At 46.8% G+C, this 23,876-nt stretch overlaps 2 long non-coding RNA genes across 2 annotated transcripts; one reads left to right on the forward strand and one right to left on the reverse strand.

The window, feature by feature from the left end:
- Positions 1–2,409: 2,409 nt before the first annotated feature.
- Positions 2,410–23,056, reverse strand: LOC139052133 (uncharacterized). The gene is made up of 3 exons (XR_011509723.1): positions 21,658–23,056; positions 3,281–3,378; positions 2,410–2,793 (listed from the first exon to the last, which is right to left on the reverse strand). It is a non-coding gene; the product is annotated as an uncharacterized lncRNA (long non-coding RNA).
- On the forward strand, positions 11,653–18,986 carry LOC139052132 (uncharacterized). The gene is made up of 3 exons (XR_011509722.1): positions 11,653–12,087; positions 13,202–13,294; positions 18,627–18,986. It is a non-coding gene; the product is annotated as an uncharacterized lncRNA (long non-coding RNA).
- Positions 23,057–23,876: the final 820 nt, after the last annotated feature.

A 23,876-nucleotide genomic window follows, 5' to 3' on the forward strand; every position in this document is an offset into this window, starting at 1 on the left:
TGAGGCATTGCATATACAGGGTGGCCAGTTTTTCTAGAACAATCTGCCCACCATCCTTCAAGAAATCTGTTGTTACCTGGTCCTCCCCAACTGCCTTCCCCCTTTGCATAGCTCCCAAGGCTTTTTTTATTTCTTCCGGCGTTACTTGCAGAATATCAAATTCCTCTTGACTATTATCTCTTCCATAATCGTCATTCCTGAGAGCATGCTAAATTCTGTCCATATTATACTTCCTTATGTCAGCTATATTACGCTTGTTATTAACTTGGAAATCTCTGCCAGTTCTATTCTATCTATAGGGTTAGAGGCTTTCATACATCGGTGTTTCTTAATCAGATCTTTAGTCTCAAGCGATAGCTTACCGGTATCCTGTCTAACGAAGTTACCATCGACTTCTATTGCACTCTCCTTAATGATGCCCTTAAAAGTGTCGTTCATTGATTCAACACTAGGGTCCTCTTCCTGAGATAACGCCGAATACCTGTTCTGCAACTTGATCCGGAATTTCTCTATTTTCCCTCTTACTGCTAACTCATTGATTGGCTTCTTATGTACCAGTTTCTTCCGTTCTCTCCTTATGTCTTGGCTCATTCGTGATCTTATCATTCTATTGACACAGCAGCGCGCTTTGTCGAGCATGCCCACATCTTCTATGGTGCCAGGGTAAGAGCCGAGTATGAAGTTTATTTCATTTCTAGTCTCACCATTCGAGCTCCTCCACGTCCAATTTCGGTTATCCCACTTGCAGAAGAAGGTATTCATTATCCGCAAATTATTCTGTTCTGCAAACTCTACTAATACCTCTCCCCTGCTATTCCTATAACCTATGCCATATTCTCCCACTGACTTGTCTCCAGCCTGCTTCTTGCCTACCCTGGCATTGATGTCGCCCGTCAGTATAGTGTTTGTTTTGACTTTACCCATCCCTCATTCCATGTCTTCATAGAAGCTTTTGACTTCCTGGTCATCATGACTGAATGTAGGCGCATAGACCTGTACGAATTTCAATTTGTACCTCATATTAAGTTTCACAAGAAGACCTGCCACCCTCTCGTTAACGCTATAGAATTCCTGTATGTTACCAGCTATATCCTTATTATTCAGGAATCAGACTCCTAGTTATCGTTTCTCTGCTAAGCCCTGGTAGCACAGGACGTGCCCGCTTTTTAGCATTGTATAAGCTTCGTTTGTCCTCCTAACCTTACTAAGCCCTATTATATCCCATTTAATGCACGCTAATTCCTCTAATAGCACTGCTACACTCGCCTCACTTCTTTGCCAATGTTCAACGTTCTAGCGCTAAACATTGCCAGGTGGAGATTCCATTGGCGGCCTGTCCGGATCCTGAGATTCTTAGCACCCTCTCCTGCGTCACAGATCTGACCGCCGCCTTGGTCAGTTGCTTCGCAGCTGCTAGGGACTGTGGCCGGGATTTGATTTTTGTATTAATATAGGAGGTTGTGGCCAAGTACTGGACCAGGGTGACCAATCCTGCTCTGGTGAGGGAGCGCGTTACCGGTTCTGGTCACGGAGGTCAGGCCACACTCCAGGCCTGTGTACACAATTTTATCAACATGCGAATATTTTTTTTAATCTGGCGCAAACTTGCGCGACACCGGAATACGAACCATGGTCCTCCTGTACCCACGTATATCACATATAGATGTACGCTGCGCTTTGCTATTTCTAGTTTTACCCACATGCGTTCTTCGCAGTAGTTTTGGATCTTGTAACGTTCCGTGCGTTATGGGCGTGTGCGAAGCATTGACCAGGCAGACATGGTGAAGGGCGAAAAACTGCTTGCGTCCTTTATTGCGCTTGCTTATAAAGACAAGCCAAGAGCAAAGAGGGAGAAGTAAAGAGAAAGGGCGCGGCTCGTGCCGATTAGAAATAGTGACGTGGGTTGCACTGGTAAGCGCACTATCAGATTACGATACAGACCTCTCCTTTTGAAAGTACACATTAGAACAGCAGCTATGTAATGCACGTCCTCACAGCATTAAAAATTCTAGGGTTCAAGGCAACTGGTGGAAATTCGCGTCCTACTGCAGACGTTGAGGTGGTCTGAACTGGCGGCGAGATCTTCGTAATGATTTAGTGGGGTCTGTCGCCATTCTGGTCGGGCAGGTCGGGAGCGGCGTGTGTACTTTGCCGGCGTTCGTCAGTACCGTAGTCATCTACCAGTGCGTCCTGAATGAAAACTTCACCTGTGGGGAGCAGATGTCGCCTGTTGCGACGAAGTGTTTCGTTGCCCTCTGTCAGCACTTCATACGATCTTGGTTAAATCTGCTTAACCACTTTCGCTTTCCGTGACCAAAACTTTTTCTTCAGCCTAACAGTCTGTCCCTTTTCCAGTGGTGGTAAAACCCGTCTCGAATTTTCCTTTTGAGCATGTTTCCACACTTGCGTTCTCTGCTGGTTGCTGAAATCAGGAAGAGTCGATCTTAATCGCCTTCCTTGGAGTAGTTCTCCGGGTGATCGTCCATCTTCTAAGGGGGTTGACCTGTAGCTAAGTAGCCCCAGCCAGAAGTCTTCTCTGGCTTCTTTCGTTCTTTTTCAAAATTCTTTTAGCTACCTGCACGCCTTTCTCTGCAAGTCCATTGGATCTCGGGAACTCCGGGCTTGAGGTGAGATGTCTGAAGTCATACTTGCTTGCAAACCTGCAGAAGTCTCTGCTTCTGAACTGAGGTCCGTTGTCTGTACATACCTCATACGGAACACCATGTCTCGCAAAAATGGCCCCCAGCTTGTCGATGACGGTTGTTGCCGATGTGTCACGCAACTCCTCCACTTCTGGAAAGTTAGAAAAAGCGTCATACACTGAAAGATACGACCTTCCACCATATTCGGATAGGTCGACACCGACCCTATACCATGGGTAATGCGGCGTACGTCTAAGGATGAGTGGTTCGGTGGGTTTATTATATGCATAGTGTTTGCACACAGCACACCTCTGGGTCATTTCTGTGATATCTGCGTTAATGTTCGGCCAAAAAATGTATCTTCTTGCCCTTGCTTTACATTTATTAAGGCCCATGTGGCCTTCATGCACTCGTGCAATCATCTCGCCTCTCATGGACACAGGCACAACCACTTTTGTACCTTTCAGTAGAATACCTTTCACAATTGACAGCTCGCCTGTGAAATGTTTAAGCTTTCCTTCAACTTTTTCCCCATTGCGAACGGCCTCAATTACGGCGCGCAAATAGGGATCCTTATCAGTCTTTTCGTTGAGCCTCTTCAACGTGACGTCGCTGACAAGGGCTGTAACCACACTCACAGCATGGATTTCCATATCCGCATCAGCGTCCGCATCGTCCTGATCCGGTATCACGGCTGTGGCTCGGGTGAGCATGTCTGCCAAGATTAGTTCTTTTCCTGGAACATATCGAAGGACATAGTCATATTTGAGCAGACGCATAAAAAACCTTTGTAGTCTAGGCGGCATATAAGCTATTGCTTTTTGAGCTGTAGCTATCAACGGCCGATGATCACTTTCCAAGACAATCTATCGACCATAGATGAAGTAATGAAACTTCTGGCAGCCGAAAGTCACGGCTAAGGCTTCCGTTTCTATCTGTGAATAACGCTGTTCCGCGTCAGTCAGAACCCTATAGGGCCGTTTATAGTCAGACGCACGCGCGCGCGCGCGCGCGCGCACGCTACGTCACGTCGGCGAAAACGACACCTCTTTAGTCGGGCGCACCGGCGCAGCTAACGTAAAGGGCCGTTTATAGTCCGACGTAACGTCCGCGCGCGCGCGCGCGCGCCCACGCTATAGGGCCGTTTAAGCATAGAGAAAGAAATTTCAACAAGAGCGGACACTCCCATAGAGCCCAGCGGCCGAATTGACTGTAGCGTACCAAGCGGATGTTGTTGACTCCTTCCGGTTTCGTTTTTGGGCGCGCGCGTTTTGAACACCTGTTGGTACACGCCGCGACGGCTCCGCTGCTCGGCACGGCATTTTTTTTTTCGCTTCTGCTGAACCTCGCGTGGCCTTGGCGTGGAATCGTTTCATTATTAAGTAGAAATGATGGCGATTGACCTTTACAAGACTGCGCCGAATCTGTCGGCTGCAATTTCATAAAGAAAACGAAAGACATCTTCTGAAATGATGAAATGTTTATTTTGCTCTATATGAATGCTCGTTCCGGGCTTCTTCTGCATTCATCCAAAGTTGCGGCACCAGGTAAGCAGCAGTCGTTGCCGTACGATGCTCCACCGGATTCCATCAGCTGAAAGAAAGTAAATTACAAGCATGTGTCATTTCGGTATATTGACCTAACAGGAGTATTGCGTGTAGAGGCGAAACGTGCGTAAGTGAATGAGCGGCATTACAGATAAATTCACTTTTAGGTACATTTCGCAGCAAAGGCTCCTCCCAAACAACGCCATAAAATCTGAACATCCGACTTTCAAGCACCCCTCCTTTCCCGGGCATTTCCTGCAATTTAAGTGCACAAATACACGGGTGACTGCGTGTGTCCAAGACAACTTGGCCTCAGTCGACACGATGGTACGCCAAGTACACAAAGGTGGCTACAACAAAGGCTCAGCCAGACCATGTTACACGCTCGCAGAATGCATTCTAATCGCACTCAAGTGAGACTCGTGGGTGCAAAGCCTGTTTTCAGTCGCTCAGAATACATAAATGTCATGTTCTTGAGCTCCTCCGTGTTATCTTTTACGCGTCCTGCCGGCGCATGCAACACTTTCGTGTTATCACTCTCGGCAATCGCTCGTCGCGTTTTCGAGAAGCGTGAGTACCGAAATGGGATATATGTTGTTGCAGGGCTATAAAATGCATCACAAACTTGTCCCACTAAAATTCAGTACGCGCAAAACTAACTCACTATGGCCGGCTTGCTTTTTTGCTAACAGCTTCGCAACCCCAGGCGCGGCGAGCAAGCCTCAAGATATCCCAAAAAGTTACCAAACAAATTACAATACTTTTTCGGGTCAGAGAAAGCGTCACGAACTTCTACCAGTAAGATTCAGTACACGCGAAACTAACAGCGGCACACAGCCGAGCTGCTTTTCGCTAACTGCGTCAATAAGCCGGGCGCGGCAACCGTGCTTCTAAACTACCCCAAATATAACGACGTTAGTTACAATAATGTTGGGGGCCACAGTATGTGCGAAAACTTGTCTGTCTTAGGCGCTACGACGTACTACACGCATGTAGACGCGCAAATGCGTCACACGGCCGAGCCGGTTTTCGCTTACTGCGTCAATAAGCCGGGCGCGGAAAGCGTGCCCAAAAACTACCGAAATAAGTTACAGTAATATTGGGGCTCATAGAAAGCGTCGCAAACATCTGCCAGGACGAGGCATTAACTCAAATTAACTGCGCCAGGACGGCGGTGCTGTTTTTCGCTAACTGCGCCACTCGAACTAAGCCTAAATGTGATTAAAATGAGCCGCACACTGTCCAACACAATTTCTCACCTTGCCGTAGTCCAGTAGTGCAGTGGTGCCGCGTCGAAATGCAGACGACACGCAAGAGAAGCATAGAGAAGGCGGGGAGCCCAATAAAATGGGCTATATCCAAAACAGACGGGTCACCGAGCACGCGAGCTTCGCACGTACGACCATCCTCGCTCACTCCTGATGCTTGTCTGGCGCATGACGTATGCACGCGCGTCTGGCGTGCCGCTAGCTTGTTGCTAGGCAACGCAACAAAAAGTTGCAAAGTATAAGTTCATTTACACGCAAAACTTTTTCACTTTTAGAGGGAAGGAATAAAAAAAAATAGAACGTTGTCTGGAAGTTTATTTCACGTTCTTTTTTTCTGATGCTCGCGTCAACTAACGGATGTTGTTGAAACTAGGCGTGACGTGTTTCCTGTTGCCAGTTTTTGAAGAGTGTCCCCATAGAGAAAGAAATTTCAACAAGAGCGGACACTCCCATAGAGCCCAGCGGCCGAATTGACTGTAGCACACCAAGCGGATGTTGTTGACTCCTTCCGGTTTCGGTTTTCGGCGCGCGCGTTTTGAATACCAGTTGGTACACGCCGCGCCGGCTCCGCTGCTCGGCACGGCATTCATGTTTTGTTTTTTTTTTCGCTTCTGCTGAACCTCGCGTGGCCTTCGCGTGGAGTCGTTTTAAGTAGAAACGATTGCGATTGACCTTTACAGGACTGCGCCGAATCTGTCAGGTGCAATTTCATAAAGAAAACGAAAGACGTCTTCTGAAATGATGGAATGTTTATTTTGCTCTATATAAATGCTCGTTCCGGGCTTCTTCTGCATTCATCCAAAGTTGTGGCACCAGGTAAGCAGCAGTCATTGCCGTACGATGCTCCACCGGATGTCATCAGCTGAAAGAAAGTAAATTACAAGCATGTATGATTTCCGTATATTGACCTAACAGGAGTATTGCGTGTAGAGGCGAAACGTGCGTAAGTGGTGAATGAGCGGCATTACAGATAAATTCACTTTTACGTACATTTCGCAGCAAAGACTCCTCCCAAACAATGCCATAAAATCTGAACATCCGATTTTCAAGCACCCCTCCTTTCCCGGGCATTATTTCCTGCACTTTAAGTGCACAAATACACGGGTGACTGCGCGTTTCCAAAACAACTTGGCCTCGGCCGACACGATGGTACGCCAAGTACACAAAGGTAGCAACAACACAGGCTAGGCCAGACCATGTTACACGCTCGCAGAATGCCTTCTAATCACACTCACGTCAGACTCGTCGGTGCAACGCCTGTTTTCAGTAGCTCAGAATACATATATGTCATGTTCTTGAGCTCCTCCGTGTTATCTCTTACGCGTCGTGCCGGCGCATGCAACACTCCCGTGTTATCACTCTCGGCAATCGCTCGTCGCGTTTTCGAGAAGCGTGAGTACCGCAATAATGTATATGTTGTTGCAGGGCTATAAAATGCGTCACAAACTTGTCCCACTAAAATTCAGTACACGCAAAACTAACTCACTGTGGCCGCGGCCGCGGCTCGCTTTTTTCGCTAACAGCTTCACAACCCCAGGCGCGGCGAGCAAGCCTCAAGGTATCCCAAAAAGTTACCAAATAATATTACAATACTTTTTTTCGGGTCAGAGAATGCGTCACGAACTTCTACCAGTAAGATTCAGTACACGCCAAACTGCGGCACACAGCCGAGCTGCTTTTCGCTAACTGCGTCAATAAGCCGGGCGCGGCAACCGTGCTTCTAAACTACCCCAAATATAACGACGTTAGTTACAATACTGTTGGGGGCCACAGAATGCGCGAAAACTTGTCTGTCTCAGGCGCTACGACGTAGTGCACGCATGCACACGCGCAAATGCCTCACACGGCCGAGCCGGTTTTCGCTTACTGCGTCAATAAGCCGGGCGCGGCAAGCGTACCCAAATACTACCGAAATAAGTTACAGTAATGTTGCGGCTCATAGAAAGCGTCGCAAACATCTCCCAGGACGAGGCATTAACTCAAATTAACTGCGCCAGGACGGCGGTGCTGTTTTTCGCTAACTGCGCCACTCGAACTAAGCCTAAATGTGATTAAAATACGCCGCACACTGTCAAACACAATTTCTCACCTTGCCGTAGTCCAGTAGTGTAGTGGTGCCGTGTGGAAATGCAGACGACACGCAAGAGAAGCATAGAGAAGGCCGGGAGTCCCCCAAAAATGGGCTATATCCAAAACAGACGGGTCGCCGAGCACGCGAGCTTCGCACGTACGACCGTCCTCGCTCACTCCTGCGGCTTGTCTGGCGCATGACGTATGCACGCGCGTCTGGCGTGCCGCTAGCTTGTTGCTAGGCAACGCAACAAAAAGTTGCAAAGTATAAGTTCATTTACACGCAAAACTTTTTCACTTTTAGTGGGAAGGAATAAAAAAAATAAAACGTTGTCTTGAAGTTTATTTCACATTCTTTTTTTCTGATGCTCGCGTCAACTAACGGACGTTGTTGAAACTAGGCGTGACGTGATTCCTGTTGCCAGTTTTTAAAGAGTGTCCCCTCTTGTTGAATTTCTTTCTCTATGGTGTCCCCTCTTGTTGAATTTCTTTCTCTATGGTTTAAGGCCAAGATATAGTCCGGCGTTCTCGGCGCGCCAGGCCGCGGCAGGCGAAGTCGGATACGCTGCGCTAGCGACGCCAGGGGTGCAAGAAATTTGCGTCCTCTAGAGTTCGGCGTGCGCGCGCAGCTCGAGGCTGGCGCCATCTGTGCGTCCAGGAGCGCAACTTCGCCGCGGCGAACAGCTGTTTACATGGCGCATGCGCATCGTTCGGGTAGCGCGCGCGCTTCTCGTTCCGCGCGCTGTTTGTGCGCTAAAATGAAAACTTTTGCCGGATGGCGTTAACTTGTCCTGACAGCCAGAAAAAAAAAACAAGGTTTTACGTGCGAAAACCACTTTCTTTCTGACCAGGGGTTCTTTAACGTGTACCTAAATCTAAGCACACAGGTGTTTTTCGCATTTCGCCCCCATCGAAATGCGGCCGCCGTGCCTGACAGCCAGAACATCGCACTCATATTGCTAGTATTTCGGCTACGTCAAAAACGGAAGCGGACCATGCATGTACATGCGAAAGCTATTCGACAAGCGCCCTCAACTCGGCGACTACCACCAGCTAGTACAGGAGCTGCGAAATGCAGCTTACCTGTGGCGGGACCACACTGCTTTCGTATAGCTTCCCACGCGTTGTTCTTGCGCTCTGCACAGTAAAATAATTTACACCCTTGATGGTGAGAAATGCGACTCATAACACCCTTGAAGGGTGTTTTCATTCAAGAAACATCCTATCATCATGACTTTTTGCGAAGCATAGGGAAGTTCTAGGTGCCATAACACCCTTTTACCCACCGAAAGGGTGCACTGACTAAGAATATTGGGGGTGGGTGCAAGGGTGTTTTTGTTTGTTTTTATCACATTCACAAACATACAGTTGCACGAAGACACGGCGTGTCCCACGGCACTAAAAACCAGTGGTGGATCCAGAAATGTGCCCTCCCCTACCCCAACCGCTTCCCCCCGAGACATGTCGGGCTTTCAGTGCCGACAAAACTCCTGAAGAGAGTCCCCCTCCGTTTCACTGTCTGTTTTGATAAGCCCTTTTTAAATGTCCTGCGAAAAACCTGTTGCTGAAGCACTACTATCTACTATGTCACAGTGTTCCAGGTGGCACACAGTTCTTAAATGTCGTCACGCACAAATTCCGAGGAATCCAAAAGCGCGCACCTACTTTTTCTAGTATTGAGTATTTAACAAAAAGAAAAATGTTCAAAATGTTTTCAGCACGGCAGAACTAGTGGAGCTCTTGCTTTTGGGACGCCAGGAATCTAGCAAAATGAATAGGCCACGTGACAGCATGCAGCTGGACGCGCCACAATTGCTCTAAAGCAGTGCGGTCGTCTAGGTTTCTTTCAAGCATGACAAAACAGGCAGAAAAGGGTGCGACGAACCATACGTGGACAAAAGATACGCCGATTCGAGAAGCTTTGACCCCACCTGACCTTCTTTCGCCGAATCAATAACCCCAATTCGTTCTGCTTCTCTCAAGTTTATAAACAAGGTCGGTTCGTAGGCAAACTTGAGCCTTCTCACCCACCACAATGCTTTGCTCAAGCAGCATCTGCGGAAAGAGCCGTGCAAAACGCTCATGGCTTCGCGTCAGCGTCAATTTACGATGCTGGCTGTAGAAAAAGAAACTGTTAAGTTTGTAGTTGTATAGTAAGGGAAAGTTCTACTGGCTTACAAACAGCTGCCTGAACGGAGTGCTCAAAAAGAAAGGGAGAATAATCTAAGAAAGTATAGAGAACCAACGTACAACTTGCGATGCATAAAGTATTTACAACACCGACTAACAGCGGTATTTACTCAAATATTTCCCCTCCCAAATTGGAGACAGTATTATTGCATGCATGAATAGGATATTAAGCCAATCATTGCAGATATAACAAGATTCCAGAAATTTGAGGGGCATTTGCGGACCCATCTTTGTTCACGGAACAGTGGTGAGCCATTTTTCAAGTGTGCGCGCAACTGCCCACCTGCCAAGTACGTTCGCGATGTCTTGGCATATGCAGACCCGTCTCGCGAGACTCGCCCGTCTCCCCTCGCTAGACGGGTAGGACAGATGTACATGCTGAATACGGGAAAGAAATACTTTGCAGAATGAAATTGAATTTTGTCAAAACACCAGAGCTCTGGATTGCAGGTTACAGCGTGTACAGGGGCGTTCTGCCAGATTTTAAAACGAAGCTTTCTATGCCTCCTCCCTCACTCTTTCCAATTCTGCTGCTGCTGCTGTCACTGGCTTGCCAGCCGCGTCGGTGGGTGGTTTGAGGGCGTGCATAATGAACATGAGAGGGACGCGGGGAAGGCGTGTGCGAGTCCTTTTAGCGAGAACTTCGTGGGCATCGCTACAATACTTCTTGGACCTCTTTGGCCGTCACAATGCCCACTGAAACACCCTGGCCATCGACACAATGCCCTCTGGAAGACTAATTACGCGTTAGCCCCCTTCTGCCCACCCCAACCCACCGCAAAAGTAGTGCAGAAGGTGCAGCACTTACTTTTTTGTACTCACATGCAACAGCGCAGAGGAGAGACAGTATGATACTAAGGGAAGACAAGAGAATGCTTGAAGCCAACACCCAGACGAAATGTTATCACAGTTCCCACACTTTACCAAGAAATTGTTGTTGTCATTCAATAGCCTTTACCACAGCTGCACCCTCGCCGAGCAAAGGGGTTCGGCGATGGTACAGGCACAGCTATTGAATAGGAACAATACTAAATTGCTCTGCTCGTGGTAGTTTGAGGGCGAGAGTAGTTGGGTTGAAAATGATTTGTCTACCGCATGCACAAAATACCTCGATTGTGAATATATATTCCTCATTACCCGTCAAACTGCTATTATAAGCAACTGCAGTAAGACAAAGACCGACATCAGATTGTAAGCGACAACTCACGGGGCTGTCCACCAAAGAGGAGTCGTTGTTATATTTGTTCTTTCTTTTGAGCGGTCATCGGCCGCACTTGCTCACCCGCTCTAAAAAAAAGAAAGAAAAAAAAACCCCGAGATCTGGATTCGCTTCGGTTGCACTTTCACGACACCACGCAAAGACTGCACATGTGAAATTTCGTGGTGTCGCCTATACGTTTAAAAAGCTATTATGCAAGTTCTTTTATATCTGTCGTTCGTCCAAGCTATTTAAAATTTGCGTGAGCACACCAGTTCAGAAATATGAGCATTGTGAACTTCTTGAAAATGCCAATTAAAGCTTTTTTTCTCTCTCTCTCTTTCTCTCCGCATAAAAGAAAAGACAGACTCGCAAGTACCTCTGTATCTTATAAAACCAGGAAGGGCCACGTCTCTTTACAAATGAACGTCCAAGCAAACAAACAAAAAAAAGCATCGAGAAATAAATTCACTTACACGCAGTTACCAGCCCACCTTTGCCCCATTTGATTTGATATCAGCCCATGTTTCTGGAAATAAATTTCCAGTGAAACTACCCGTAAACACAGAAAATGGCTTAGAGGTAGCGTAAAATAAATAGCTTTGAAAATAATACACACACGTAGTTTAAAAGAATATTTGTTTTTATGCCTTGAAAACGAAACCGAAATTGAAATAACTTCCCCCGACGGGTGTCGCCGCTATCGCCGCTACGTCATTTCCTACGTCTCGCGGCGGGCCGGCGGGCCGTCGGGTGCATGTGTGTTCTCCGTGACATTCTTGAAGTTGTGAGTAATTAGATTGTTTTTTGCTGCGTTTAGGTTGTACCACCTCGTTGTTCTCGCGTACTTTTGTGCTCATCGACGCGAAGTGAGCGTCCGGAGTGAAGACGACGCGATTGTGCGTGAGAAAGAAGGGCAGCAGCGGCCTACGACATCGGTGTTTCTTTGTGACAGTGTGTTTACTACGCCTACGACGGCCGTCATTCGTGGCGACGGAGAAAACATCCATTCGGCCAGAACAGTGATGAAGTGGACGTTTTGTTTTTCGGCGGAATCCATCGTCAACATCGTCCATCCACTACGTAATCGAAATGGTGTGCCCACAGTACACATCGTGGCAGCGCTCCGCCTTCAAACCGAGGGCCTTTTGCAAGAACTGCTCATATAAAAGGTACGTACGTAGCCACGTTCAGCGTCGCGTTTTTATGGTGCGTCATTGTGGTAGTAATCTTCGCGCAATTTATTTAAAGGACAGCACAAGGTGTGTTGGATGCGAGTGTAGTATATGTACTCCAGGCGTAGCCTATGGGCACCGAATGTGAAAAAGAAAAAAAAAATGAATGTTTCATTGTTCACGTGTCCTCAACTAGAGTTGTAGAGAATTAAGTACTGCTACGCGTCAGTATCCGGCGCAGGCAGGTAAATAATACTTTGGTTTGGCTAATTAGTTCATTCTGTTACCAAAGATGGGCGCATACTTATACCGGTGTCACACGGCCACTTTCGATCACGATTGAGCCTGTTCTGGATCGAAATTTTCGACCGCGATTGGCTCCCGTCCGCCGATTGTGCAACGAGGCCAAACGCCTCCAGAAATTCGATTCCAGTCAGGATCGATCGCGGCCAAAAGTATGCAGTGTAACAACCGTATTAAATGTCGCTTGCGTACTTTCACTCAATTGTTATTGTTCTTTTTTTTTGTCGAAGGTCCCGTGGTAGGTAATGGCGCAGGCAGCTTGCAATGCTTGTGCTTTCATGACTAGAACTAATGCAAAACAAAAGAACCACGACCATCCGGGCTATGTACTTTTCCTTCGCTTTAAGTTGTGCTCGTTTGTTCTAGAAGCTCTTGTGCTGTTGCGGATGAACGCATGGTTGCGCTATTTGTTTATAAATTTATCCTTTTGTATAAATAAGCACACCGAGCCTAATCAATTTTTTTCTCGTCCCTGAACTCGTTTCTTGGTTTCACGCAGGCGTGCTTATTACTACTACTATTTGTTTTCTTGTTGTGTGACTGAACCCTGCCTAAGGCGTCCTGTCAGTTGTCAACAGTATTTCTGAAATTAATTGCACTGAGCGTCCTACGGTTAGAGTACGTTTCACTACCTTATTTTAATGTCTAGTTATAAAGGGTATGGTTATTGTAACTATTCTTGGCCTTTATATGTGTATTTATTAAGCTGGTAAATGCTTAATTGTATTTGCTGTTTTGAGAGGTTCTTTTATTGAGTGGTCAATCTCGGGTGGCATTAATGGTGCGTTGTTTTCTTGTGCCCATGCAGTTACAGTCAGCATGAAGCAATTGCATGGGAAACGACTGGCTGTCTTGGGCCTACACATTGCTGAAAAGACAGTGAAGACGTCTGAGCCGACAGGTATACTTTTTTCATCACAGTTGGCCTACATATTTTTTACAGGAGGATGAAGACCTCCCCCAGTGAGCTCCAATTACCCCTGTCTTGCGCTAGCTGATTCAAAGTGAAGCCTGCAAAATTTTTTGACTTCATCATAGTCTACTTCTCTACCGTCCTTGACTACCCTTCTCTTCTCTTGGCATCCATTCTGTAACTCGAATGTGCCACCGGTTATATGCCCTATGTATTACATGGTTGAAGAAGGCACTTTGGCTAGTTGGTGCTCATTGCAGACTTGAGACATCAATAACTAGCGTGAAAAAGACAACATCAAGAAGCACATACAGAAGAACTCTAAACTTCAACTGAAATTTTCGCTACACAGAAACATGAAATGCACAGAATGCCGACGGACAGAAACAACAAAGGAGCTATCGGAACAAATTTATGAACAGGTTAATTTCACTTACGAACATTCTTGGTAAGAGCCAGAGACGGGTGCTTACACACCTATTCCCCGCTTTTTTGATGCAAAGTGGTTCATATATTTCCCTATGTACCTGCTTCTGGAGCTGTCTGAGCACACGATTGCTTTGAAACTGCTCGGTGCATGAGCACGTATGGCGATGATTGGCCATGTGGCCACCAGCCACCAAGGCACTCAAAGCTGCCCTATGTTTCCTCAAGCCAAACAGGTCGGTGTTTAAACGACCGCTTGGGGGAACAAAGATAGGGCAGCTGTCATGGCTGGTGGCCATCTGGCAAATCATTGCTGTAAGTGCTCATGCACTGAGCAGTTTCAAAGCACTCATCTGCCCAGGCGGCTCTAGATGCAGGTCGACATGAAAATATTCGAAGCACTTCGCATCGAAAAGCGGGTGATAGGTGTGTAAGCACCCCTTCCCTGGCTCTCGCCAAAAAACAGTGTTCGTATCTCGAAATGAACCTGCCCATCGATTTGCTCCAATACCTCCTGTGTCAGGCAGGGAAAAGGAAAGATAAATGTTGCTTCCATGCGTCGAGGTCGCATCCCCTGAATCCTATGTTTCTGTGTAGCCAAAATTTCAGTTGAAGCCTAGAGTTCTGTCCTGTGTGCTTCTAGCTGTCGTCCGTTGTCTTTTTCGCGCTAGTTAATGATGTCTCAAGTCTGCACTACATGGTCCGACATGGCGCTTCTTTACTCTTTATGTCAGCTAGGATATCAGCTCCTTCGTCTGCTTTCTGAACCATGCTGCTGTCTTCCTGTTTCCGCTGCCATCAGGATAGGAGTGGACATGACAAATGAAACTGAATGTCATTTAGACAGAGGAGCAGTGAGACTTCCTGTGCTTTACCTTTTGTTGTTGTACTTAATAGTTGAATTTGCACCAACACATCTTTTCCACCTTGTGATCTTCCCATAGCTGCGGCAAATAAATATATAGGCTTTAAGAAACTAGAAATGCAGTTTGCCTCAGAAAGAGAATACTCTTGCACTTAAAGGTAATGTGTATGATGCTCTGACTCCTTTGATGCATGTGCCTTGAGAGGTGTTGATGCTGTTCTTCATTTCTTTCTCAGCGAGCTTTACTTGATGGGTCTGACTTTGTATAAAGAAATAAGTTCTAAAGAAACCATAATACCTAACAGGCAGAATTGTCGAGGTTGAAAGCCAAGTTTTCTTTCATGACATATTTTTTTTCAGACTGTACTAGTTGATCCACGATGTTCGACAGCGCAGACTTGTACAAGGGACGTCAAAAGTGGCGAGAAATGGAACAAATGCTATCGCCTCTTTCTCCATCCTTTGTCGTGTTCACATTGTCTAACGTCATCGACCAGTACCAACTAGCCCGTTTGCGTACCTGTACTAGTTGGGCCATCTATACTATGGTACTCTAAACCAAATGTGATAAATTCAAAATTGGTGCCTTTTCTATCTTTGTACAAATAACTGTTTCATAAAATAGTTTAAAGTGTTATGGTTTATATCATGTTTCGACACCACCATAGCCTCATAAAATATCTTCATGGATGCAAAAGGTGCCTCTTGTGCAAGTTCCGTGCTAGCCTGACATGGAGAACAAACCTGGCAGAAGATAGAGCACATGCCCTTTTGTAAACAAAACGCATGATTGCATTTTCTTGGCAGTTATTGCAATGTTTTCTGATGTTTATCTGCCTGAACATTAATTATCTCAGCTGCTAAAGACACATCGCTAGACACTGTGAGCAGAAAAAAGTCTGATTGTGCAGTACTGTTGAAGTCATGCAACATTATGTTTAAGCAAACTGGCAGGGATGCTAGCTGTTAAAAAGAAAAAGCTGATTTCAAGAAAAATTTGCACTCCTAAATGTGGAATTGAAATGCACTATGCTTATAAGCTACAAAAGATTTCCAGGATGATCAGACTAGTTACACTGGCCATTTGCTGATTCATTAAGGTTCACTGAAGCTTGTTTTTAAATTCACACTGTTTTTATACAAGGTGATGATTTTCAGTTTTGTGGAATTTTTACATATAGCCCTGTTGCATATTGCATAATTCTAGTCCTTGAGCAGGAATATTCAAACAGGCAGATATATCTTGCACGAGAAATCGAAACATATCAAGCTAATTAGAAAATTTTATTATCTTTCGAATGAATTACATTATAGCTAATATAAACGAAAAGAAAGCGGCTTAACCGATGAACCCGATGTTTATTAATCATATCCTAAGAAGCCAGCAAACACTGACACCAAGGACAAGTTAGGGTAAACTACTTGTTATTAACAAATGAAATAAAGAAATGATAAATAAATGGAAATGAAAGTGGATGAAAAAACAACTTGCCGCAGGTGGGGAACGAACCCATGTCATCGCATTACGCGTTAGATGCTTAACCAATTGAGCTACTGTGGGCGCCGTTTCCCCATCACTTTCTTGGGTATTTATGTTTCCTAGTAGAACCCTGGGAGTGTATGCCAGTGCCACCACATATCTGGGGCACATATTGTAATTTACGAATCATAGCCAGTGACATTACAAGGTGTATCTACTTGGAATTTATTTCCAGAATGGCGTCAGTTTGGAGATATGCACCATCAAACTTGCTGTAAAAATGCACTGTTGTTCCACTTACTTTTTTAACAAAATGTGCTTTTATGCACTGATGCACAAAAGTAACGGGAACACCCTTGTGTATTGGTCTTTATAAGGGAAATATTCCTAAACTGGTGTCATTCTGGAAGTTCAAATGCACATGTCTTCCAAGCTCACTGGCTAGAATTAATAAATTGCAATATGTGCAGTAATATAATTAGTTACGACGTTAATTAGTGATTTTTTTATTTAGTTGAGCATGTGTTTCGATTTCTCATGCTAGTAATTTCCACCTCTTCAAATAATCTAGCTCAAGGACAAGAATTATGCCATCTGCCGCAGGACATTTTTTAAAATTCCATAAAACTTGAAAATGATCACCCTGTACTATCCTACTACCGTGCTAAACAGCCAGCAGCCTAATCATCACATATAAGAATGCCGTAACAACACTGACAAGTGCACTAAAGTTTTCTGCGCTTCACAGATGAAAGATGTTGGCCATTAGAATGTTTGACCTCAGTGTAACTCACAATCATATAACCAGCAAGATCAAGTGAAAGCAGATCGCAAACTTCATACATGAAAGGCTTTAACTGTGCTTTGATTAAAATAGCTAAACTTCTGTTAAGCATGATGGATTCACTGTGTTGTTTCAGTTAAAAGCATCTAAATGATCAAATGCTAAAGTGTTCTTGCTTGGAAGATCTTTAGGGAAAACCTCTGTAATAAAAATACCTGCAGGATTATGTGCTTGCTTAGTGGAGATGGCTAAGATGATGTCAGAAGGTGTAGGTAGGGCTTCTTTGTAGTAGAGATGCCAAATAGTTCTGACAGAGGGGTTGTTACCAGCCACTGTGTAAGTCCGAGATTAAGAAAAAATAAAGGTCAGCTTAGTGATGCTTAGTATAAAGAGAACAACAGGAGAACGAAACATGTAATGCTCTCAACTAACATTTTAAAATTTTCGTTGAATATGTTACAAATAATTGTGTCAAATATTTTAGAGGAACCATGCTTGATAAACATTTGCAGAGCAACCACCATGACAATTAGGGATCAAGAGCACACCAGTGAGGCGAATTTAGAAGCCTAAGATCACTAAATTCTAGTTTTGGGTCAAATGTCACACACAAAAACAAACTGCACAGCGTTATTGCTGTGATATGAGGGCGGTTAAGAAAGTAATGCCTCCAAACCCACTACTTTACCAGTAGTACTGCAAACATTTTGGCTCTTTATCATTAATGCACTGATGTTTAAGCTATAGAATGTCACTTGACCCATCTTCCTATCTCTTCGCGTTCCAAAGTAATCGAGCAATGCATCGCATCCAGTGGTGATGTCCGGTTGAAACAGTGGGCTGTAATTGAATTGAATTTCTCACTGCGGAACCAAATTGCTACAACACTCGCTATTTCCATTGGTTCAGTGAACCACATAATTAAAAACCTCCTGGGTTACAAGAAGAATTGAACTTGTTGGAAATGCTTCGACTTTTTCATGTCAGTTGTCAGTTACCGTGACACCCAACAAGCGCAAGTCTTCTTGTAACGCAGGTCGTTAATGATGTGGTTCACTGAGCCAACGGAAATGGCGAGTGTTGTTGCAATCTGGTGTTGCTTGATCCTGCGATTGCCCCGAGTCAACTCATCTGCCTGATGTTCATGAGCCTCATCAGAAGCCATTGTGGGCCGTCCATTTCGGTGCTGATCCGGGAGATGTGATGAGGCAGGATTTTGGTCTTTCACAGTCCTTGCCCACCTCCGCACAGTGCTGATGTCAACACAGGCATTCCTGTAAACTGCAGTCAGATGGCCATGAATGTTGATATGAACACAACCTTCCACAGTCAGAAATTCAATTACAGCCTGTTGTTTCAACTGGACGTCACCACTGGATGCCATGAATTGCTCGATTACTCTGGAACGAGAAGAGATAGGAAGGCGAGGCAAGTGACATTCGATAGCTTAAACATAAATGCATAAATGATAGAGTTCAAAATGTTTGCTGTAATATTGGCAAAGTAGTGGGCTTGAAGGCAATAATTTCTGAATTGCCCTCATGTAATTCTGTAGCCTGTCTCTCCTACATTCATGATGTGGCAGATTGAATGCCTTATTCTTTCGAAAATAACGATTTCTTGGAAGTAAGTACTATCTGTGCTTGTTTCTTTAACCTGCTCTTCATGTGATCTTGAAATATTAAAGTGAATGATGCAGGGAAGCACAGCTTGTCATGTTTCGTGTACTTTTCCTGACATTAAATTGCAACAAATCATTTTGCAGGTAGAAAAGAAGCAGATGGCTACATCGATCAGTGAAGAAATGGCTTCATCTATGATGGCTCGCCTTAGGACATTGGAATGCAGCTACACAAAGGCATCATCATCCTCGCCTCTGCCCTGGAACTTTGGTTTGAATGAGACTGTTCTTCAACGTAGAACGGCCACAAGACTTGTCACCACATACAAGGCATAGTGCAAGCTCTAAATATTGTACAAGAGGCTAGAATAAATGACCCTCCATGCAGTCACTCTGTGTCTGTGGTAAATGGGACCATCACACATGATTATGTGTTTTCTCTCAAAGTTGCTATGCCGTGCGTTTGGAAACACATTACCTATTGTATGCACACCATACGTAACATTTCTGTGTGCTAGCCTGACTGTGGACTTACGAAACAAACAATGAAGTGCATATGAACCCGCATCCACATGTCATACTTCAAGGGTTATTATATTGCTCATTACACCCGATAGGTGAAGGGGCAATATATTCCTGATCACACCCTTACACCCCGTGGGTCGAAGGGTAATATGTTGTTCAAAACACCCTCAAGGGATAGGGTGTTATTGGAATATAGAATAACCATCATAAGGGTGTAATTCCCTATAGAACCCACCTTTTTCAAGGGTGCTAGGGGGTTAGTTATAGACACCGAAAAAACCCTTAGGGGTGTAAATTATTTTACAGTGTGTGTCACGGTAGTCCATGCGTTTCACATCGTATACACATGGAAGGTTGCAAATCGCTTCAAGCAGGCGTCCTCACTCGCGCTGTCATCCCGCACGGATGTTGAAAAAACCACAGCCGCACTGTCAGTACGCGCACCGCAGGCCGCCATTCTGCCTTCTGCTCGCTGCCGCTGCAGCGCGCAGTGCATTCTGGTCTAGCGGCAGCCGCGTGAAATAGAACACGCTGTATGTCCACGCCGGCGGCGTTGTGCTCGCCAAGCGCGCCTGGGCACGCCGGCTACGCCGTGACGCCGGACTGTAGAGTGCGCGCTTTTCACCGACGTCGCTTAACCGCGACGCGCGTGGCCGCGCGCGCGCGTTACGCCGGACTATATCTTGCCCTTTATAGTCCGACGTTCTCGGCGCGCGGGCGAGCGTCGTTCGCGGTCAGTCACGCTACGTCGGTTGCGCTGCGCCAGCCGAGATGCCATCCCCTCTATACTTCAACGCGCGCGCCATCGGCTGCTATCTTCGGAGCATGCGCAGAACTTTCGCCAAGTCGCGCGCCGTCCGCAAAAGCCGTCTGCGGAGTTGCGTTGGCGCCTTTTTCTTCGCGCGCAATGCATTGTGGTGCGACGCAGTCGGCGGCGCCGACGTGCGAATGGAGCAGGAGCCAAATCTGCGCCGGGCCCGTCGGGGCGCGCTGGCAGCCGCCGGTTACGTCGGCGCTGCAGTGCGTCGGACTATAGAAGGAGTTGTTTTCGCCAACGTAACGTAGCGTGCGCGCGCGCGCGCGTTACGTCGGACTATAAACGGCCCTTATGTCACGTCGGCGAAAACGACCCCTCTATAGTCGGACGCACCGGCGCAGCTAACGTAACCGGCGGCTTCCAACGCGCCCCGACGGGCCCGGCGCCGATTTGGCTCCGGAGCCATTCACGCGTCGTAGTCGGCGGAACTCTCGCACCACAATGCGCATGCTCCGAAGATAGCAACCTACGGCGCTCGCGTTGAAGTATAGAGGGGATGGCATCTCGGCTGTCGCAGCGCAACCGACGTAGCGTAACTGACCGCGAAAGCCCGTTTATAGTCCGACGTTATCGGCGCGCGGGCGAGCGTCGTTCGCGGTCAGTCACGCTACGTCGGTTGCGCTGTGCCAGCCGAGATGCCATCCCCTCTATACTTCAACGCGCGCGCCGTAGGCTGCTATCTTCGGAGCATGCGCAGAAGGTTCGCCAAGTCGCACGCCGTTCGCAAAAGCCGTCTGCGGAGTTGTGTTGGCGCCTTTTTCTTCGCGCGCAATGCATTGTGGTGCGAGAGTTCCGCCGACTTCGACGCGCGAATGGCTCCGGAGCCATATCGGCGCCGGGCCCGTCGGGGCGCGTTGGAAGCCGCCGGTTACGTTGGCTACGCCGGTGCGCCCGACTATAGAGGTGTCGTTTTCGCCGACGTGACGTAGCGTGCGCGCGCGCGCGCGTTACGTCGGACTATAAACGGCCCTTTAATGCGTACGCTACAGGACGTCATTCACTTCCGTGACGCTGCATGAGAGCTGAACCCAAACCAGTCACTGATGCATCTGACGTCACTTTCGTTTCTTTCCGAGGGTCAAAGATAGCTGGCAGTGGCTGCTGGCCAAGGCTGTCGCAGATACTGTGTCATTCATGCGTGTGGGTTGGTGTCCATGCAAATACTGCATCATGCTTGATTAGGCTGCGCAAAGAAGACGTCCTCTGCGACAAGGAGGGAAGGTACTTGGAAAAATAATTGGCTACAACCAGAAGACGCTGCACTCCCTGTTTGTCGGCCGGAATGGGCATCTGTTTCACGCACTCGATCTGTCGTTGGTTGGGCTTTATGGCGTTTTTGGAGATATCACCCAGAAATTCGATTTCGTGAACACCAACCTTTCGCTTCTCTGCGTTTAGCTTAAGACCAGCTTGCCTAGCAGCTTCGAGTACTGATCTCAACCGATGGTCATGTTGTTCCTGCGAGATTCCCCAAATCAATATGTCATCAACATACACATGAACGCCCGGTAAGGAATCGAATATTTCCCTCAGAGTCTTTTGAAATACTTCTGACGCTGACGCAATTCCAAAGGGCATCCGCAAGAACCTATACCTTCCGAAAGGAGTTGCGAGAGTGCAGATTCTTGAAGTTTCTTCATCTAGAGGAATTTGATTAAAACCAGCCTTCGCATCAAGTCGACTGAACACCTTTGCACCGGCCAGTTCCGCCTCTATGTCCTCACGTCTTGGCATTTCGCAATGCTCCCGTTTTATGCTAGCGTTGATTATCGTGGGATCCATGCAAACCCTCAACTTTCCATCTTTTTTCTTGACTATTACCAATGGGCTTACCCATTCAGTCGGTTCGTTGACCTTTGTCACGATGCCCGCTTGCTCCATCCGCTTCAGCTCGCTGTGAAGTGGTTCCTTTAGGGCCAAAGGAACTCGTCGGGCAGCTTGAACCACTGGGACAGCATCCGCAGACAGGACCATCTTCTAGTGTCGTTGTACGCAGCCGGTACCTTCGAATAGCTCGCCGAATTCCTGCATTACTTGTTCGGAGTTGCTTGCTCCCACTGCGTCGACTGTCCTGGTAACTAGCCCGAGCAATTCACTTGCCTTGAGCCCGAGCAGTGCCTGCCTTACTTTTTTGGAAACGAAGAAGTCCAAATGCTGACGTCTGTCACCAATGACTACTTCTTGGCTGATGACACCTAGGTGTTTGATGATGGTCCCTCGTATGACCGCAAAGTGGTGTTGCTACGTTTGACAGGCGGCATTGGCCGCAGCTTTCTGTAGGCTGAATCCAGTATGACGTTAGCTTGAGATCCCGTGTCGACTTTGAATTTGAGTTCGTCGCCGCCAAGGCTCGCTATCACCATCCAATCACGTTCATTCCGTATGTTACTGGTACACACATCCAAAATTTCGAAGTCGTTGTCATCACCGTCATCCTGGAGCTCATCTACGCGCGCCGCTCTTCTGCAGCAAACAGCAAAGCGATTCCTTGCGTTACAGATTCTGCAAATCTTGCCATAAGCTGGGCAGTCACGTGGCCTGTGTTCTCTGCCGCAACGTGAGAATTTGAACATTTTTGGATGCTTGGTTGAGCTCCGAGCTACATTGACTGGATCTACTTGGTTTACTTTATCCGCCCATGCTTCGCATTGCAAAGCAGCTGCCTCTGATACCTTGCATATTTTTTCGGCTTTAGCCAGCGTGAGCTCGTTGTCTTGCAGGAGTTTAGCCCGGAGGCTGTCATTGTTAATGCCGATTACAGTTTGGTCGCGTATCATGGAGTCTCTTAGCTCACCGAACTTGCACGATCGGGCTTGCATCCTCACGTCTCGTGCGCAAAACACTCCCCCGCTGTCTGCATCCGCTTCCGGAACAGATACCGCTCGTACACTTCGTTTCTTTGAGCAGCCCAGTATGCGTCAAACTCGCCGACGACGGTCTCGTAGTCTTCTTTGCTTTCAGCTTCGCTGAAGGAGAAGTTGTTGAAAACTTCTAATGCGTCCTCCCCTGCTAAGCTTAGTAGTACTGCTGTCATTGCTGCCTTGCTCAGAGGTTTGTCATGCGGCTTTGTTACCGTGAAGTAGAGCTCCAGCATCTGCTTAAATCGTTGCCTATTCTTGCCCATATCACCTGTCATCAGTAGTGGTCCCGGTGGCTTCAGTACATCTATGTCTGTTCCTGGGTGCGCCCGAGGTCCTGTTCCCGCTGGAAAGTGTAGCACTGGGTGGCCACTTCTGACACCATGTAACCATAGAGAAAGGAATTGAACAAGAGCGGACACTCGGCGAAAATTGGAAAGAGGAAACACGTCACGCTATAGTATTAACATCGACGAATTGGGGCTGCGAGCATCGAAAAAAAGAAGAATGTAAAATGAGATTAACAGAAATTGTTTTATTTTTTTTTATTCTTTCCCGGAAAAAGTAAAAATATCTGCGCATAAATTAAGTTAAACTTTGCGGCTTACTTCCGTTGCCTAGCGACAGGCGAACCGGCGAATGACGAGCCAGATGTTGGCGTCATTCGTCAGACATACCGCCGAAGCGAGAGGGACCGGCCACGCATCTGAGCGTTGGACTGTTCGGGCATCCGTCTACCTGTTTTTCTATTTTGGGATTTAGCCTGGTTTGGAGGCCTCCCGGCGAATCATTGCGTTCTTTCAGAACTTCGACATGGCAGCACTGCACTATTGGACTACGGCAAGGTGAGAAACTTTGTTCGACAGTCTGCGACGCACTTCAAGCAATTAGGCTTACTGCCCGGCACATAGGCTAAACTTGTGACGCAGTTAACGAAAAACAGCATGGCCGTCGTGGAGCAGTTAATTTGAATTAATGAATTGTACTGGGAGATGTTTGCGACGCTTCCTATAAGCCACTATATTATTTTAACTAATTTCGGTAGTTTTTGGGCACGCTTGTCGCACAGGGTGCTGTGACGCAGTTTCGCGTGTACTGAATTTTACTGCGACAAGTTTTGGCGCTTTCTCTGACTGCCAACATTATTGAAACTAATTTCATTACTTTTTGGGATACCTTTCGAGAACAGTGGGC

Source organism: Dermacentor albipictus, unplaced genomic scaffold (assembly GCF_038994185.2).
Source record: "Dermacentor albipictus isolate Rhodes 1998 colony unplaced genomic scaffold, USDA_Dalb.pri_finalv2 scaffold_19, whole genome shotgun sequence".
Taxonomy (NCBI): domain Eukaryota; kingdom Metazoa; phylum Arthropoda; class Arachnida; order Ixodida; family Ixodidae; genus Dermacentor; species Dermacentor albipictus.